The sequence below is a fragment of the Lathyrus oleraceus genome, chromosome 1 (assembly GCF_024323335.1).
Source record: "Lathyrus oleraceus cultivar Zhongwan6 chromosome 1, CAAS_Psat_ZW6_1.0, whole genome shotgun sequence".
NCBI classification, from domain to species: Eukaryota; Viridiplantae; Streptophyta; class Magnoliopsida; order Fabales; family Fabaceae; genus Lathyrus; species Lathyrus oleraceus.
Window position 1 is genome coordinate 305,266,983 of NC_066579.1, and position 21,605 is coordinate 305,288,587.

Consider the following 21,605-nt stretch of genomic DNA (forward strand, 5'->3'; position numbering starts at 1 on the left):
ATGCATGAAGCAATCGACTTACAAGGTTGATGGCGATGCATAAAGCAATCGACTTACAAGGTTGATGGCGATGCATAAAGCAATCGACTTACAAGGTTGATGGTGATGCATAAAGCAATCGACTTACAAAAGGGTGGATGAATACGTGTTGGTTCTGTTAGGTTTTGAAAAATGATTACTCGACGTTGGATCGAGGTTTTGATCTTGTTTTGAAATGGTTATCGAATGTTCATTTTAATTCTTGTATTAACAGATGAATAAAGAATGAAAGAATAAATATTATACATTTCATGGGAGAGGTATACATTTGTTATGAATGGGGATTGTTCATGGCAATCAAACAATAATAATATATGCCTCATACATCATACAAGTAGGCAACAGTTATTAATCAAACAGATAAGATATATAAACAAGTATATGATCAAGCCAAATAATCAAAGAATGAAATAATGAAGCATTAAACAATGTATGAGAAGTATAAACATATTAAGCAATCAAACAATAAAGACATGGATGAAAGAAACAAGTACAAAAAATATCAGATGAATAAGACAAGTGAAATTATGCACACAAAGAATCAATGAATAATTTAATCGGGAAATGATGCAAGGATCAAATAAAATCAAGATGAAAGGCCTCTAATATGTGGCACATGAGATGAACAATGGAGGATCAAAAGATCTCTTCAATTGCCCTAAGCAATCCCTACGTCAAACATCAATCATAAAAAAGTCAACTATAAAGTCAAGTCAACTTAAAAATCATCAAATAAATAGTAAATTAATTCAATAAATTATGAAAAAAATAAATTAAATGAGGTGGGGTCAGGACTTCATCATCCCCCAAAAAGATTTTAAAAATAATGAAAATTAGTTATTGAATTAATTGAATCAAAGCAAAGGTCAAACCAAAAGTCAAACAACAAGACTAGGTTAGAAATAAATTAAGAATAAATAGTAAATTAATCACAAAAATTATGAAAAATTATGAAAAATTAAACTAAGTTAGATGGGGTCAGGAAATCATCATCCCCCAAAAAGATTTTAAAAATAATGAAAATTAGTGTATAAATTAATTGAAATAGAACAGAAGTCAAATGTAGAGTCAACCGAGCAAACTAGGCCAAAAATAAATCCAAAATAAATTAAAAATGGGAAATAAAATTCCAATAAAAGGTCAGGTTGACCATGAGACATTAGTCAATCCTCATCCCAAAAATCGGAAATTAAAAATAATTCTAAGTCATGAAAATAAAATAAATGAAACAAAGTATGCTCAAAAGAACCATTTGAAATAAATAATTGAAATAAAATATTAACATTAAATAAAATATGAAAATAAAAATTAAATAAATTAAATAAAATATTAAAGAATGTAAAAAATATTTTTTGGTATTTTTATGAATAAATAAAATATTTTTATTAATTAAAAACGAAAACTGCAAAAATAAAATAAGAATAACAAAATAAAAAAGAAAATGAATGGATAATGTGAGTGGGCCAGCGCAGGGGGTGGGAACAGCAGTGCGATACCAAGGCCCAGCCCACGGAATTGCCAGCGTTACATCCAAAAAAAAAAATGTTCAGCATTAACTTGACAACTTCTGCTTATGCCCTAGCGGATAAAACAAGGGGAGGGTAATTGGATGTGCGTTGGTTCGAAACATGTCTGTGTCATTTTTGCATAAATAATGAAATAAAGGGCTCAGGATTAATGTTGGACATGCGGATCAGACGGCTATTAGCGTGACACGTCGTGCCTCCCATGCAGAATGAAAAACAACATGCATGCATGAATAAAAACGTGAAAACGCAGGATTTTTTTTCTCTTTTTCAAACCAACATAACTCATGTTACAGGGCTCCAAATGAGATGATGTAAAAACCAAAGTTCAAGTATGGAACATGTAGAACACAATGGTGCTTTGTTTCATGAAAAATAATGACTCTAACATGTAGAAAAGTGAACAACAGGGGGGCTTCATGCACCCAAATTCTGCACACATGAAAAACGCAGTCCATTTCCTCCATTTTCAAACCAACATAACTAATGCTACAGGGCTCCAAATGAGGTGAAGTAAAAATCAAAGTTTGAGTTTGGAACATGTAGAACACAATGGTGCTTTGTTTCGTTAAAAATAATTACTATAACATGTAGAAAAGCGAACAACAAGGGGGCTTCAGGCGAGGATTTGGCAAAAATTCAATGTTTCAAAATTAAAGTTTAATAAAAAATGCTTCAATGAAGGGTCCATAAGACAAGCATAGCATGATATTAACAACAAAAAATTTCATGAAACAAGCACGGCATAATGGAAAATAGCATGAAGTAAACATGAATAAATATGACAAAAGCATGAACAACATGGTGAACAAACATGGAATATGGTCATGGAAGGTTTGAATAAAAAGATTACCTAGTGGAGAAAGTCCACTGCTTCTTGTTGGAATGAGAGGAATGGAGGGAAATGGGATGCTCTTCAATGGTGCTTCAATGCTTGTGAGAGAGAATGAAGTGAAACTTGAAATGAAACAAACTTGCCTTCCCCACAAAGTTCTGCAGCCACTAACCTTCAAGCTAGGGTTTAGAAGCTCTTAAATATGTAGGGTTTGAAGTGTGTAAATGGGCTTGAAAGATTTGTTTTTGATTATGTGCATAATGAACCAAAAATGTGTAAAAGTGAGGTGTGAAAAGAAATGGCTAAATGTGGCAAAGCTTAAGTGAGTGAACCAAAAGTAAATGACCAAATGAGGTAAAAATTGGTGTGTTGGTCGTTTATGGGATTTGGCTTGGTTTTCTAGTGCAGCACAAAAATGGCCCAACAGGGTGACTTTAAGACATTGTAACTTGATGAATACATGACCAAATGACAAGGCAATGCAAACAGTAGAAAGAGGGTAGGGAGCTTAACATCTTTCATGTTGAACACATCTTGAAATGGTGAGTGGAAAGAGGTGAAAAATGGCCATAAAGTTCAGGTCTCATGGCTGCAAAATGGTTGGGCCAGTTTGGCCAAAATGCTGTCAAAGAATTCAGCCTATGATACCAACTTTAGATGAGTGTATCTTCCAAACCAATGATCCAAATGGGGTGGTTCCAAAAAGGTGTGAAAGAGGACGTAACAAGGTACAACTGTCATGAAGAAAGTGTTTCCAAAAGATGCCTTGAAGTGTCCTAAAATAAAGTCCTACTTTGACCAAGCATAACTTTCTCAATTTTAATCCAAATGAAACAAATTTTATATCTTTAGAAAGCTTGGAACAAGAGGAACAACTTTCATATTGGAGAAATTTTCAAATGGAGCTTGTATCTTGTTGGAATATAGGCTTAAAGTGGGTGCAAAAAACCATAAAACTTGCCTTAAATGGAAAGTCAACTATTTCCAAATTTGGTAACTTCTCCAACTCCTGATTAAATGATGAATCCATGATCCAACCTTGATCAAATTTCACATATAGGCTCCCTTAGGTATGAATTTTGATATTCCACTTTCAAAATGTTGGGAGTTGACTTTTCTGGCCCCACGGTTGACTTTTCCCAATCTGTCTGATTTCCGATGCCATTGATCAATTGAAGCACCTCTGACTCAAATAAAGAGCTTATTTTTTGCATGTAGATCCTTGTGGAGTGGAGGGCCATGGAAATGAGTTTCACTCAAGGAATCAGAAATAAACCGATTTCATACCAAATCCTAGTTTTAGGGCAAAAATGACTAGGATCTGATTGCACTGATTGCCAATGGGTCTTTCTGTGATAATTGTGGATCTTCTTAGGCCAAGATGCCTCTATAATCATGACATGAATGAACCCCTTCACTTCCAACCAAACCTTGCCTGTTGCAGGTAGCCATGAAACCCTGATTTTTTGATTAAATCCATATGCACACTCTGAGAGCTCTGAATCTTCCACTGATGAACTGAGGACCATAATAAGACATATGGAACCCCTTGAGACCCTTGAGACTTGTATATTTGGAGAATGAAATTCAATTCTCAGTCTTTCTCTCTGTAGGCTCCTTCTGTTAAGGAGTGATCAATAAAACCCTGATTTCCCAAGTCGCTGATGCAATATGCAATGAGTATGACCTAGTATGATGCTAATGCAATGTGAAACACAATCTCATGCTTCCAAGAAAAATGAAGGGTAAATTTTGGGGTATTACAGCTGCCCCTATTCAATCAACTGGAGACCCGAAAGGAAGATAGTAGCGGCTTTCGCACTTTCGAGGTATCAAGGGATTGAATACAATAAAAATCCGGAAATTTACACTGAAGTGGAGTGAAGTAACAGTGCCTGTCAGAATCGGCAAAGAGGTTGTCTTAATCTGAATATCAACAAAGAATTCGTCTGGTACGACGAGAGTCCGTTCGGACACCGAAAAAAGAATGTTAGTCTGAATACCAAAATAAATGGTAACAGAGGAATAACCCATAACCCGAATGCCGCTCATCAGTCTGAATACTGGAAATGACTTTGTTCTGAGCATCGGAAGACACTAGATTATCGACATCGGTCTGAACACCGGGAAACTGGCCTGAATGCCACTTCGGTCTGAATACCGAAATTTGGCCTGAATGCCACTTCGGTCTGAATACCGGAAACTGGCTTGAATGCCATAAGTTGCGTCGACCTGAATGTCAGAAACTTCTTCGATCTGAACATCGGAAAATTGGCCTGAATGCCACTTCGGTCTGAATACCGGAAACTGACCTGAATGCCATAAGTTGCGTCGACCTGAATGTCGGAAACTTCTTCGATCTGAACATCGGAAAATTGGCCTGAATGCCACTTCGGTCTGAATACCGGAAACTGGCCTGAATGCCATAAGTTGCGTCGACCTGAATGTCGAAAACTTCTTCGATCTGAACATCGGAAGATTGGCCTGAATGCCACTTCGGTTTGAATACCGGAAATTTTTCATGCCTGTCAGCATCGGCAGAAATAAGGAAAATGATAATTGAGGCGGCACGTGGGCCAACAATCTATGCTGGGGACAATAAGTCATGAACAACCTTCAGTCTGAGTACTGGAAACAAGCTTCTGGTTTATCACTTGGGATACCGAGAATGTTTTATGCTTCACATGCGTATGTTTGAATTTTTCAATGGCGTAATGCTCCATGAAAATGAAAATGCTACGCGATTTGGGAGGATGCAGTGCAATATGATTCTACATGCAGGGATGCGAAATGCTGGGTAGAATGTCAAGCCGAGGCAAGGAATTCTGCTGGGGAAATGATCACAATCTTCTGCACAGCATAATGAACTCTGTGGGGAGATGACCCGCCACACGGTGCTCTGGCAATAACAAAATAGCAAGACTCTGACTGGGGAGAGAATGACACTGAAAGCTTGTTGCTGAGGAAAGTGACAGTGGTTCTGGCAACCAAACTCTGCGAGAGAGACGACTTCGCAAGGGAAACAAACACTGATACGGTACCGAAATTCTGCTTCAAGGAAAGAGACCATGGGTCTAGCGTCGAGATCATCGACCTGGCATCGAACTCTGAGGAGCAGCCACTTCTGCTGGAAAGATACAGTCTGTCACTGTCAACTCCGCTGGGAATATACAGTCTGACACTGTCAACTCTACTGGGGAGTGTATAGTCTGAAGCACATGCTTGGGGAAGCACCGTAGTGAGAACCTGCTGGGAATCTTAAGGAAATGCCCCGAGTGTACCTGTTCTGAATAGATGATTCAAAGTACTTAAAATTTACAGCAATTTTAAATGTTCATTGAGCATGTACCTGTAAAGCTCTTATGTTTCATGATGCAATGTTTATCAAAAATTCTGACGTCATTTTTGCAAACAAAACAGTAAAATGAAAATGAACACAGAGATGTACTGAATAACATGATTTTATTGATTGAATGGCCTCTGAATAGGAATTTACATCAAGAAGCAATCCCTGGAAAGAGGTAATTGCACAAAAGATAAAATATAAATTAATCTAATGGCAATGTGAAATGGATTTCTATTGGGTTCCAATTCTGCTATGACTTGCTCGTCTTCAAGATCCTCCAGATGATCAGCCTTCTGAAAAAGGTGATTGGACTGTTTCTATCCTTTGAAAGTTTCCAGTCATCGACACAAGATGAGATTCAGAACTACTCAGAACGCAGTCATTCGCTTAATCCCTAACTTTTGTCTGGATCGCCCTTTCGGGTTTTCAATCCACTGGGATACCCATTTTTGCCTAAGTTGCCTTTTCAGGTTTTCAACTTACCGGGTGTACAATCTTTTAATTTTAATCCCTAACTTTTGCCCGAACCTTTTTCATTTTCTTGGTTCGTCGGGATGCCCATTTTTGCCTGGACTATTCTTTTATTGTCCAACGGGTCTGTTTTATGCGAAGTATTTTTTAACTGCGTCTGAGTTCACAGGGGAAGTGAAGTCTTCACCATCCATAGTTGCGAGCATTAAGGCTCCACCATCAAAAATCTTAGTGACAATATATGGTCCCTCATAGTTAGGAGTCCACTTGCCCCTGTGATCTGTCTGAGGAGGAAGGATCCTTTTCAACACTAAATCTCCGACTTGGAAACAACGAGGACGCACTTTCTGATCAAAGGCCCTCTTCATCCGACTCTGATACAACTGCCCATGACAAATGGCTGCCATTCGCTTCTCTTCGATAAGACTCAACTCGTTGAACCTTGTCCGAATCCATTCAGCTTCGTCTAACTTGACATCCAACAAGACTCTTAGAGAAGGAATCTCCACTTCAACAGGTAGGACTGCTTCCATACCATACACAAGGGAGTAAGGGGTGGCCCCGGTCGACGTACGTACTGAAGTACGGTACCCATGCAAGGCGAAGGGTAGCATCTCATGCTAATCTCTGTACGTAACGACCATCTTCTGCACAATCTTCTTTATGTTCTTATTTGCTGCCTCAACAGTACCGTTCATCTTAGGACGATAAGGGGAAGAATTATGATGTTGAATGTTGAAGTTCTGGCACAACTCCTTCATCATTTTGTTATTGAGATTGGAACCATTATCAGTAATGATTCTTTCGGGAACCCCATAACGACAAATGATTTCTTTCTTGATGAATCGGGCAACCACATGTCTGGTGACATTCGCAAACGACGCTGCTTCGACCCACTTGGTGAAATAGTCGATGGCCACAAGGATGAAGCGATGCCCATTGGAGGCAGTCGGCTCAATCCTTCCAATCATATCAATGCCCCACATAGCGAACGGCCACGGCGAAGACATCACATTCAGAGGATTTGGTGGCACATGCACCTTGTCAGCATAAATCTGGCATTTATGACACTTCCGAGCATATTTGAAACAATCAGATTCCATGGTCATCCAGTAATAACCCGCTCTTAACAATTTCTTAGCCATTGCATGTCCGCCGGCGTGAGTACCGAAGGAGCCTTCATGAACTTCTTGCATTAACATGTCTGCTTCGTGTTTGTCCACGCATCTGAGCAAAACCATGTTGAAGTTCCTCTTATACAGCACATCGTCTTTGTTCAAGAAGAAACTGCCTGCCAATCTTCTCAAGGTCTTTCTGTCATTATTGGATGCCCCTGCAGGGTACTCTTGATTCTTCAGAAAGCACTTGATATCGTGATACCAGGGCTTGTCATCAACCATCAATTCAGCGGCAAACACATATGCGGCCCTATCAAGGCGCATAACATCGATCCTAGGAGCATGGTTCCACCGAACCACCTTGATCATGGAGGATAGAGTAGCAAGAGCATCTGCCATCTGGTTCTCATCACGAGGTATATGATACAGCTTTACTGTTGTGAAGAAAGTCAACAGTCTTCTCGTGTAATCTCTGTAGGGGACCAGAGTAGGCTGGAGAGTGTTCCAATCACCATTCACTTGATTGATCACTAGAGCTGAATCTCCGAAGATGTCCAGAGTCTTGATTCTCAAATCAATGGCTTGCTCAATACCCAAGATACATGCCTCGTACTCAGCTTCATTATTGGTGCACTCGAAGGTCAGACGAGCGGTGAAAGGCATGTGGGCACCTTTCGGAGTGGTAATGACAGCACCAATTCCACTTCCTCTGGCATTGACGGCCCCATCAAATAACAAAGTCCACTTTTCATCTGGATCAGGTCCCTCCTCAACAACTGGCTCTTCGCAGTCTTTCATCTTGAGGAACATGATGTCTTCATCCGGAAAATCAAACTTCATTGGCTCATAATCATCAATCGGCTGCTGAGCAAGATAGTCTGACAGAATACTCCCTTTGATGGCTTTCTGGGATGTATACTAGATGTCGTACTCTGTCAGTACCATTTGCCAACGAGCAACTCTTCCGGTGAGAGTTGGCTTCTCGAATATGTACTTGACTGGATCCATCTTGGAGATCAATAAGGTTGTGTGAGTCAGCATGTATTATCTCAATCGTTTAGCAGCCCATGCAAGTGCATAACATGTCTTTTCAAGCATCGAGTATCTCGACTCACAGTCTGTGAATTTTTTACTCAGGTAATAGATGGCATGCTCTTTCCTACCTGTCTCGTCGTGTTGACCGAGAACACAACCCATGGAATTGTCTAGTACTGTCAAGTACATAATCAGCGGTCTCCCTGGGACTAGAGGCATGAGGATAGGAGGACTCTGCAAATACTCTTTTATTTTCTCGAAAGCCCTTTGACAATCATCGTTCCACCCGATAGCCTGATCTTTCCTCAGCAACTTGAAAATTGGCTCACACGTGGCTGTTAGGTGAGAGATGAACCTTGCAATGTAGTTCAACCTCCCTAAGAAACCACAAACTTGTTTCTCTGTTCTTGGCTCAGGCATTTCTTGTATCGCTTTTACCTTGTCAGGATCCACCTCAATCCCTTTTCCACTAACAATAAAACCCAGTAGCTTTCCAAATCTTACCCCGAAAGTGCACTTGTTCGGATTAAGCCTTAGCTTAAATTTCCTTAACCGTTCAAACAGTTTCTGCAGATTCACCAAATGTTCTTCTTCTGTCTGAGATTTGGCAATCATATCGTCCACATAAACCTCGATTTCATGATGAATCATATCATGGAACAGAGTCACCATAGCTCGTTGATATGTTGCCCCAGCGTTTTTCAGACCAAACGGCATCACCTTGTAGCAGAAGGTGCCCCACGGGGTTATGAAAGTTGTCTTCTCCATGTCTTCTGGTGCCATCTTGATTTGGTTATAGCCAGAAAAGCCATCCATGAAGGAGAATACCGAGAACTGAGCTGTGTTATCCACCAAAACGTCGATGTGAGGTAATGGGAAATCATCTTTAGGGCTAGCTTTGTTCAGATCCCGGTAGTCAACACACATCCGTACCTTTCCATCCTTCTTAGGTACTGGAACGATATTTGCAACCCATGGCGGATAATTGGTAACTACTAGAAACCATGCATCCAACTGTTTTTGCACTTCTTCCTTTATCTTGACAGCCATCTTTGGTCTTGTTCTTCTGAGCTTCTGCTTGACCGGAGGACAATCCTCTTTGAGAGGCAAACGGTGTACCACAATGTCTGTGTCAAGCCCTGGCATGTCTTGATAAGACCAAGCGAAGACGTCAACATACTCTTGCAGCAATTCAATCAACCCCTTCTTTACATCATCTTCCAAAGCAGCCCCTATCTTGATTTCTCTCTTGGCGTCCTCGGTGCCGAGATTAATCACTTCAGTAGACTCTTGATGCGGTTGAATGACCCTTTCCTCTTGCTTTAACAGCCTGGCAAGTTCTTCAGGGAGTTCACAGTCTTCATCACCCTCCTCTTCAGCTTGGAAGATTGGATTTTCGAAGTCGAAGCGAGCCATAGCAGAACCGTTATCAATAGGATCCGGTGATGTGCATCTGCATGAGTGATGGTATGTGCTTATGAGTATGGACAATGAGTAAAAACTAAACAAAACATTGCCAAATATTTTTATTCTTTTGAAATTTTGAAAACTGCAAAAATAGAAAGACAATGAACAAAATATTTGAATGCAAAAGACGTCCTTCATTTATGATAAACAATGCAGGTATTCACATAGATGAGCCCTACAATGAGTCATTACGCCCTGGGCGGAACGTAAGACTTGGACATGCATGAATAAACAAAGAAAAATTACTCCTCTAGAAGAGTGACTTGGACAATCTCTTCAGAAGACCAATTGTTGATGACTTCACCCTGGATCCTCGGACGCACCCAGTTGTCGATGTCGCAATCATTATCCCCATTTTCATCGTTGATCACAAAAATCTGGCCATATTGGATGACGCCAGCACTGGAGAAAGTAATCGGCCCCTGACGAGTCTGAAGTGCTGAAGTTGTAGAAGTCAGCGCTGGTTGATACCCAATTCCGAACTTGTCGTCTTTCATCGGTAACTCCAACAGACGCCCCCAACCGGGAGCAACACCGGAATCCACCAAGGCTTGTGCCTCCTTGAAGGATGAGATAGAGGCACCTGCTTTAACCTCTTCCACCGGAGCTGCATCCTTGATCTGAACTGACTCAAAGGCCTGACACAGGGTCTCATGAATTTCACCTTCTACTTCTACATACTTGAATGTAGACAGGTTACTGACCAGGATGTCCTCCTCACCACAGACGGTGATAATTTGTCCGTTGACCGGGAACTTAATCTTCTGGTGTAGAGTTGAAGAGACTGCCCCAGCATTGTGGATCCAAGGACGACCCAACAGGCAACTATACGAGGGACTGATATCCATCACATAGAAGACAATGTTGAAGGTTTGTGATCCAATCAGGATTGGCAATTCCACCTCTCCAAACACCGACCTCTTAGAACCATCGAAGGCTTTCACCACGAGATTAGAAGGCTTCAAGACCAAACCTTCTACTTCTAACCTTGACAGGGCTCTCTTGGGTAGCACATTGAGAGAGGAGCCTGTATCCACCAGAACATGTGATAACACAGTGTCTCTGCATTCCATCGAGATGTGCAAAGCCTTGTTATGATTGCGTCCGGCTGGTGTTAAGTCAGAATCGGTAAAACCCAACTCGTTGCTTGCATGAACATTGGCAACGATCCCTTCTAGTTGGTTTACCGAGATTTCTTGAGGCACATAAGCAGCATTAAGAACCTTCAGAAGTGCCTCCTTGTGTGCCTCCGAACACAACAAGAGTGAGAGAATGGATATCTTGGACGGAGTCTGAATCAACTGATCGACTACCTTGTAATCGCTTTTCTTTATGATTCTCAGAAGCTCGTCCACATCCTTCGCAAAAGTGGGCTCAGAACCAGCTTGGGGTGCAGAGGTACCCTCATTCACGACTTGTTTGCCTTTGGCCTTAGCCGTGGCATCAGCACTATCAGCTTGGCTAACCGGTGGTGAGAACAATCTACCACTCCTGGTGAATCGCCCGATTCCACCAACATTGTCCACTGCGGGACCTTCAACTTCAAGTTCAGGCTTCTGACCCTCTTCTACTTTCAGTGGTCGTTCCACCCTATGATCGTGCGTGTATACACTCCCCCCATAATGCCACGGAATGGCCCTTTCACTGGTGAAAGGTAAAGGACCAGGGGTTGTGATGGTCATAGTAGATTGTCGCACTGGTGGCACGGGTTGCACTTCTGGCACACTGATCTGATTAGTTGAGTAGAAAATAGTGATAGTAGCAACATCACAGTCGTACTCAGAAATCTCATTCATTGAAGCATAAACATCCGAAACATCGGAACCAAGTTCAATTACATCAGCATCAACTACATAGTTTGGGCTATTAGCAACAACATTGGAAAAATTAAATACATCATTACGAGTTACAGAATCAGCAGGAATAACATCTGTGAATTCTTCAACAACATCTTCAAACACCTCTTCAGCTACCCCTCCAGCAAACTCTTTGACAGACAAGTCTTCAACTTGGAGGATACCATTGTCAAGCAAGACCTGGATACCCTGCTGCAACTTCAAGCAACCCTTTCCCTGTATAGCACAATCCAAACAATCCTTCCCACAACCGGGGAAAGCATCGGCCTTCAACAAGCATTCTTTAATCTCCAACAGCGGAGTCTTCAACTTCAACACATCCTTACTGGACTTGGCTTCTCCTTCCAGCATATTAACGTTTGCACCACCATGTTGCGACATGGGATTGTTGACGATATTAGGAGCCGGTGCAAGGTTGATGGCCTTTGAATCTATGAGGTCTTGAACTACGTGCTTAAAAGCTTTGCAGTTCTCAATATTATGGCCAGGTGCCCCAGAGTGGAAGCTACACCTAACGTTGGCTTCGTAACCCACCGGAAGTCTACCAACAGGAGGAGCCAGAGTGCGTAACTGCACAAGTTGTAGTTGTTGAAGGCTAGAAAGCAACTGAGCGTACGACATTGGAAGGGTGTCGAAACGCCGGTCCATCATCCTTTGCCTCTGTTGATAGGCGGGTCTATTACCCGGTTGTTGCTGCTGTTGGTACTGAGCTGATTGACGCTGTGGTTGTTGTTGTTGTAGTGGTGCTGCAGCTGGAATGGTCACAGCCGCAACATACGGTTGTTGATGGTAATTCTGAAAACTGTTCCTCCGGACACCTCTGCTCTGATAGGAAGTCAAAGAATTCACTCCCCCCTCTCTCTGCTTATGCCCTCCAATGAACGGCTTCTTTACCCCTGATGAAGATCCACCTCCATTTTGGATCTTGCAGGTCTTCAGGTAATTCTCCACCCTCTCCCCGGTAGAGACCACATCAGCAAAGTTGGAGGCATTGCACCCCATCAGGCGCTCCAGGTAAGGTCCAGGAAGCGTATTCATGAACATGTTAGCCATTTCCTTTTCCAACATAGGAGGCTGAACACGGGAAGCTGTCTCCCTCCAGCGTTGAGCGTATTCCCTGAAGCACTCATTGCTTTTAAGAGACAGATTCTGAAGTTGAGTTCTGTCCGGAGCCATGTCTGCATTATACTGGTACTGCTTCACGAAAGCCTCCGCCAAATCCCTCCAGCAACGGATGTGGGCTCTGTCCAGCCTCATGTACCATTCCAAGGATGCCCCAGCTAGGCTGTCCTGGAAGAAGTACATAAGTAGCTTCTCGTCATCGGAGTATGCAACCATTTTACGGAAATAGGCTTGCACGTGAGTTTTGGGGCAAGAGCTGCCATTGTATTTGTCAAAGACTGGGACTTTGAATTTTGGTGGAACCCTCACGCCTGGGACCAACCCCAAGTCAGAAACATCTACCCCCAGAGGGTTTTATCCTTCCACCGCCTTCAGCCTCTCCTCTAATCTCCTGAACATGGGGTCCATGCCATGGCCCATGCCAAAGTCTTCCTGCATCTGGGTGAACTGGTCGTCCTGATCATCATGGACGGGCTGTTGGCCGGAGTTGACATGTGAGATCGGGGTAGGCCCCGGTCCACTGGGTCCGTTAACCTCTCCAGCTGGAGGATCAGTCAACGTCTCTGGTTGAGTAGTGGCGGGATTCCTCTGCATCATCTGCCTGAGCTCTTGTTGTCCCTGAGCCACCCCTTGAACCACATCCATGAATTGGGTCATGCGGATCCTCATCTCGGCGAGCTCTGCTTGTAGGCTTTCCATTGCTCTCTGCTGGTTTCTGCGGGTACCGTACCGGTGAATTCCTGAATCAGCTATCCTGCTAGTGGAACACCAAATAATATGAGAACACCGCAGCGGTACCTGTTATGCAAGATATGCAAATGAATATGTTAATGTAATGACATGTTTATCAATTCCCAAAGGGGTATTCTAACCCCTTGATTCCAGTCTCACATCAGGTGAAAGTGCAAGAAGACCGAGCCATGGATAAGCTTCTGAGATCAAGATGCAATAAAGGGAAACCATCATACAAATGAGTTCAAGGAAAATGGCCTTAGCCAACAGTACAACAAAAGAGGATCTCCACAACAAGTCTGTGGATCATCACTACATAGCAACAAGATAATAAGTAAAGAGAGGAACAAAAATCAGGAATCAACCTCCTGTATACAACCCATAAGGACTGCTCCTCACTTCATCCAGTAATGCCACCGTGTCGGGATGGTCTGGAAACTCTGTCAAACGTCGAATAAGCAAATTCCTCTTGTGAATAACTCCATCCAACTCATTGATGTGCTCTCTGTAGTAATTCCCATCATCTTCTCCGAATACCTCTTCAAGTCTGGATTTCTTCAAACCTGCCAGCACTTTGAGTTCCTCAATCTGTTCTTGAGCCTTGTTGAGTTGATCCGTGATGTAACCATTGGTTGAACGGGCGCACAGAAGCTCATTATTCTTCTCCTTCAGCAAAATCTTCAATTTCTCCATCTGACCAGTCAATTCGGCCACCATCTCCTCCTCCCTTGCTTTCCGAGAAGCTGAAAATGCATCCCATTGCTCTTGCCACCCAACTAATTTACCATGAGCATCCATTAACTGTTGCTTGACTCGCCTCAACTCAGAACTGGATGATCCCAAGGCTTTGTCTATCTTCCTGAAGAAGTCCACCTCCACAGCTAATTTCCTCTCTGCTTCCTCTTGCAATCTGACGGCTTCCCCCTTCTGATATTCTGCCTCATGGAATTGATGCATACAGTCTTGCAACTTCACACTTAACTCCGAGTTTTCAGTTTGAAGCTCCTCCATGGCATTCTTCAATTTGTCATACTCCTCTCGGCTCACCATTGTTGACTGCTCAGGAGTAGGTGGATACAAAGGTTCTTCAATAGGAAACGGCAGACCAAACTCTTTGACTCTTCCTTGAAGCCACTCTTCATACTGAGGGTAAGTTCTACAATCTCCTTTTCCAAGCACAGTTTTTCCTCTCTCGACCACCTTGAGCCAGGCCTCAGCTGCCTTACGGGATACAGTAAATTCAGGCGAAGAATGGAAAAACAGAGATTCTTCCACATCCTTTTCCAAAGGCGGAGTTCTTAAAGTATATCCAAACTGTCTAACTGCTAGAGAAGGATTATAGTTGATTCTTCCTCTTCTTCCTACCAACGGTACATTCGGGAAGTTCCCACAACTGTGAATAATATCCGCCCGAAGCAAGCTCCGGTCAGACCACCAAGAAATATCTTCAGCTCTCAACCCCATCAATCTCTTCGACCAACTCAATGAGTCCTCGACATCAATGAACGCTCCTGATTTGGGTAGGTGAGAACTGAACCACTTATAAAACAAAGGCGCACAACAATTCACCAATCCTCCTCTTCTATTCTCATTCCTGTGATGCACCGAATGAAAGAAATCTCCCAACAAGGTCGGCACTGGATTACCCAACACAAAAAGGCGTATTGCGTCTACGTCCACAAATTTTGCAACATTAGGGAACAGGACAACCCCATACACACAAAGAGCCAACACAGCATTGAAACCCCTCTGGTCACCATCTTCAAGCTTCTTCTTTGCTTCTCCCAGTAAGAAACTTAAATGAAAACCACTGACTCCTCCCTTCTGACACATATTAGCCTTCAAGACTGATTTCCCCAAATATGTGGCCGAAGCAACCATGCTGAGATCGGGAAGAAACTCAGAACTGTAGAATAACAACTGTGTCTTGATAGGAACTCTGAGAAAACTGGAAATCTCCTCCAAAGTAGGGACCAAAATATAATCCGGGAATGTGAAACACCTCAATGGAGGGTCATAGAACTGCAGCAGTGTGAAGAGAGCATCATGTTGATCTTTGGAAAGAACCATGACGAAACTTAGAATCAAACCGTACTCCTTCCGGAATCCTTCTAGAGAATCGTGATTCATTAACTTCGTCATTTGTTGAATAGGCTCCAAACAAACCACAGGAAACTTGTAGGCGACATGTCTCTTTCTGCCAATGTCCATCGTAGAAAAACCAGAGAACCCCGACCGGAATCAAGAAGAAGATGTAAACCCCTGGGAATAGATAAACATGTATTAAGTGATATGAATGCAAAATGATGTGATGCAATGCAGTGACATGGAATTCAGGACTGCTGTATCTGCTTGAGCAACTATCGGGTTGCACTGCCTGAAGAGAAACCCACTGAGGAATATAATACAAGATCAAAACTCCTCTCCAGAAAACCGGGTTGGTTGAAGGTCAAGGTCTCCTGAATTTAGCCCACCCCTCACTGGTAGGTTCTAAGAACAGAAGTTTGTCAGCTTCAGCCCTTCAGTCGAGAATAATACGTTTACCACTGAAGGTTTGGCATTATTACGGGACAAAAGACCTCCACTGACTCCCCTCAACAGGATATCTTAAAGCAAGTTCCCAGTCTCGGGGTCCTCGGATTGAGCAGCGAGAATGCGCCCACCAGAGCTAACATAATCACGTCTCGGAGGAGAGGCCTCAACTGATTTCTCGGGAAATGGTCACCAGAGTCGACGATTTCTAAAGGAATATCTGTCGTTATGGAACACCCATAGGACAAAATATATCCAACAGAAACCTCGTCTGGAATGTGGGTCTCATGAACGACTTAACGTAGCAACATGCCACGCAAGCCTCATGACTATCCACTCTAAAACCTGTGTGTACGCTCAAGCCTGGGTAGTGGGCTTATCTCTCATAGAACATCCCACCCCAACAAGCAGTCAACCCCCACAGAGCCAACAGACACAGCAATGATATGTACACAATGCAATAAGGTAAAGCAAGTAAATGCTGAAAAATAAATAACTGTACAAAAGAATAAACACCCAACAAATAAGAAACCTACAAAAGCTACGAGGGACTCGCTTAGGGAAACCGGGTCCCCAGCAGAGTCGCCAGCTGTCGCAACCTGAAAAATCAGTGCGAAAAAACACCCGGCGAAAGAGGAATGACAGAAGAGTCGCCACCGTGCGTTATTTATCCCAAAGGAGGGAAAGGAAACGCTCGAAGTAAACCTGGAGAAAGGAAAGGAAAAGACAAGGTCTCGCAACCAAATCTTGGGTTCGGGAGTCGATTATGCGAAGGGAAGGTATTAGCACCCCTACGCATCCGTAGTACTCTACGGGATCCACTCTTGTTGTTCTTGTCTAAAGGGTGTGTGTTTATCTAATGTACTATTTACTAAAAGAAGGGGTCAAAGAAAATGACTCGCACGAATGTCGCATCCACTGCATACGTATCTCATCTGAATATGAGAATCAGAGTCTTCGTAGCTCGGTTACCTAGGGGTTAAGGGTAAGTGTGCTCGCTAAGACATCGCGTCTTATGCCTACGTATCTCATCTGGAATGAGAATCAGAGAAAAACGTAGTTCAGCTACATAGGGGTTTCCATCTGAACATGGACTTACAAAGGAGGACACCAGTTGTGTCAAAGGAGAGTGGGCAATGTGTTCACGTCCTAGCAGTAGGTGTCGCAGCTCGCTGAATCGAGTCTTAGGCAGTTATCTCTTTGCAATAGGACGAATTGACATGCCACAGGATCGGAGACGCACGAAAGGTCTAAAAATGGGGAAGCTCTGCCCTAGAGTTGTCATGCAATATGTACTTAAGTGTTAGGATTTACAAATGGGAATATCTACCTAATGTTAGCATGCAAAGAATATGGGAATTCTACCTATGTTATCATACAAAAGAATAAGGGAATCCTACCTATGTTATCATACAAAAGGATATGGGAATCCTACCTATGTTATCATACAAAGGGATATATCTAATGGGTGCTACCTAATCGGAACAAGAATTGACGAGTGGAGCAAGGAGAGGTGCTAGGAATAAGGGTAGATGGCGATGCATGAAGCAATCGACTTACAAGGTTGATGGCGATGCATAAAGCAATCGACTTACAAGGTTGATGGCGATGCATAAAGCAATCGACTTACAAAAGGGTGGATGAATACGTGCTGGTTCTGTTAGGTTTTGAAAAATGATTACTCGACGTTGGATCGAGGTTTTGATCTTGTTTTGAAATGGTTATCGAATGTTCATTTTAATTCTTGTATTAACAGATGAGTAAAGAATGAAAGAATAAATATTATACATTTCATGGGAGAGGTATACATTTGTTATGAATGGGGATTGTTCATGGCAATCAAACAATAATAATATATGCCTCATACATCATACAAGTAGGCAACAGTTATTAATCAGACAGATAAGATATATAAACAAGTATATGATCAAGCCAAATAATCAAAGAATGAAATAATGAAGCATTAAACAATGTATGAGAAGTATAAACATATTAAGCAATCAAACAATAAAGACATGGATGAAAGAAACAAGTACAAAAAATATCAGATGAATAAGACAAGTGAAATTATGCACACAAAGAATCAATGAATAATTTAATCGGGAAATGATGCAAGGATCAAATAAAATCAAGATGAAAGGCCTCTAATATGTGGCACATGAGATGAACAATGGAGGATCAAAAGATCTCTTCAATTGCCCTAAGCAATCCCTACGTCTAACATCAATCATAAAAAAGTCAACTATAAAGTCAAGTCAACTTAAAAATCATCAAATAAATAGTAAATTAATTCAATAAATTATGAAAAAAATAAATTAAATGAGGTGGGGCCAGGACTTCATCATCCCCCAAAAAGATTTTAAAAATAATGAAAATTAGTTATTGAATTAATTGAATCAAAGCAAAGGTCAAACCAAAAGTCAAACAACAAGACTAGGTTAGAAATAAATTAAGAATAAATAGTAAATTAATCACAAAAATTATGAAAAATTAAACTAAGTTAGATGGGGTCAGGACATCATCATCCCCCAAAAAGATTTTAAAAATAATGAAAATTAGTGTATAAATTAATTGAAATAGAACAGAAGTCAAATGTAGAGTCAACCGAGCAAACTAGGCCAAAAATAAATCCAAAATAAATTAAAAATGGGAAATAAAATTCCAATAAAAGGTCAGGTTGACCATGAGACATTGGTCAACCCTCATCCCAAAAATCGGAAATTAAAAATAATTCTAAGTCATGAAAATAAAATAAATGAAACAAAGTATGCTCAAAAGAACCATTTGAAATAAATAATTGAAATAAAATATTAACATTAAATAAAATATGAAAATAAAAATTAAATAAATTAAATAAAATATTAAAGAATGTAAAAAATATTTTTTGGTATTTTTATGAATAAATAAAATATTTTTATTAATTAAAAACGAAAACTGCAAAAATAAAATAAGAATAACAAAATAAAAAAGAAAATGAATGGATAATGTGAGTGGGCCAGCGCAGGGGGTGGGAACAGCAGTGCGATACCAAGGCCCAGCCCACGGAATTGCCAGCGTTACATCCAAAAAAAAAATGTTCAGCATTAACTTGACAACTTCTGCTTATGCCCTAGCGGATAAAACAAGGGGTGGGTAACTGGATGTGCGTGGGTTTGAAACATGTCTGTGTCATTTTTGCATAAATAATGAAATAAAGGGCTCAGGATTAATGCTGGACATGCGGATCAGACGGCTATTAGCGTGACACGTCGTGCCTCCCATGCAGAATGAAAAACAGCATGCATGCATGAATAAAAACGTGAAAAAGCAGGATTCTTTTTGCTCATTTTCAAACCAACATAACTCATGTTACAGGGCTCCAAATGAGATGATGTAAAAACCAAAGTTCAAGTATGGAACATGTAGAACACAATGGTGCTTTGTTTCATGAAAAATAATGACTCTAACATGTAGAAAAGTGAACAACAAGGGGGCTTCATGCACCCAAATTCTGCACACATGAAAAACGCAGTCCATTTCCTCCATTTTCAAACCAACATAACTAATGCTACAGGGCTCCAAATGAGGTGATGTAAAAATTAAAGTTTGAGTTTGAAACATGTAGAACACAATGGTGCTTTGTTTCGTTAAAAATAATTACTCTAACATGTAGAAAAGCGAACAACAAAGGGGCTTCAGGCGAGGATTTGGCAAAAATTCAATGTTTCAAAATTAAAGTTTAATAAAAAATGCTTCAATGAAGGGTCCATAAGACAAGCATAGCATGATATTAACAACAAAAAATTTCATGAAACAAGCATGGCATAATGGAAAATAGCATGAAGTAAACATGAATAAATATGACAAAAGCATGAACAACATGGTGAACAAACATGGAATATGGTCATGGAAGGTTTGAATAAAAAGATTACCTAGTGGAGAAAGTCCACTGCTTCTTGTTGGAATGAGAGGAATGGAGGGAAATGGGATGCTCTTCAATGGTGCTTCAATGCTTGTGAGAGAGAATGAAGTGAAACTTGAAATGAAACAAACTTGCCTTCCCCACAAAGTTCTGTAGCCACTAACCTTCAAGCTAGGGTTTAGAAGCTCTTAAATATGTAGGGTTTGAAGTGTGTAAATGGGCTTGAAAGATTTGTTTTTGATTATGTGCATAATGAACCAAAAATGTGTAAAAGTGAGGTGTGAAAAGAAATGGCTAAATGTGGCAAAGCTTAAGTGAGTGAACCAAAAGTAAATGACCAAATGAGGTAAAAATTGGTGTGTTGGTCGTTTTTGGGGTTTGGCTTGGTTTTCTAGTGCAGCACAAAAATGGCCCAACAGGGTGACTTTAAGACATTGTAACTTGATGAATACATGACCAAATGACAAGGCAATGCAAACAGTAGAAAGAGGGTAGGGAGCTTAACATCTTTCATGTTGAACACATCTTGAAATGGTGAGTGGAAAGAGGTGAAAAATGGCCATAAAGTTCAGGTCTCATGGCTGCAAAATGGTTGGGCCAGTTTGGCCAAAATGCTGACAAAGAATTCAGCCTATGATACCAACTTTAGATGAGTGTATATTCCAAACCAATGATCCAAATGGGGTGGTTCTAAAAAGGTTTGAAAGAGGACGTAACAAGGTACAACTATCATGAAGAAAGTGTTTCCAAAAGATGCCTTGAAGTGCAAGAAATCTGGCCCATAAGTCTTGACAAATTTTGCAAATTTTGGACTTAGAAAATTTTCTAAGTGTCCTAAAATAAAGTCCTACTTTGACCAAGCATAACTTTCTCAATTTTAATCCAAATGAAACAAATTTTATATCTTTAGAAATCTTGGAACAAGAGGAACAACTTTCATGTTGGAGAAATTTTCAAATGGAGCTTGCATCTTGATGGAATATAGGCTTAAAGTGGGTGCAAAAAACCATAAAACTTGCCTTAAATGGAAAGTCAACTATTTCCAAATTTGGTAACTTCTCCAACTCCTGATTAAATGATGAATCCATGATCCAACCTTGATCAAATTTCACATATAGGCTCCCTTAGGTATGAATTTTGATATTCCACTTTCAAAATGTCGGGAGTTGACTTTTCTGGCCCCACGATTGACTTTTCCCAATCTGTCTGATTTCCGATTCCATTGATCAATTGAAGCACCTCTAACTCAAATAAAGAGCTTATCTTTTGCATGTAGATCCTTGTGGACTTGTGGAGGGCCATGGAAATGAGTTTCACTCAAGGAATCAGAAATAAACTGATTTCATACCAAATCCTAGTTTTAGGGCAAAAATGACTAGGATCTGATTGCACTGATTGCCAATGGGTCTTTCTGTGATAATTGTGGATCTTCTTAGGCCAAGATGCCTCTATAATCATGACATGAATGAACCCCTTCACTTCCAACCAAACCTTGCCTGTTGCAGGTAGCCATGAAACCCTGATTTTTTGATTAAATCCATATGCACCCTCTGAGAGCTCTGAATCTTCCACTGATGAACTGAGGACCATAATAAGACATATGGAACCCCTTGAGACCCTTGAGA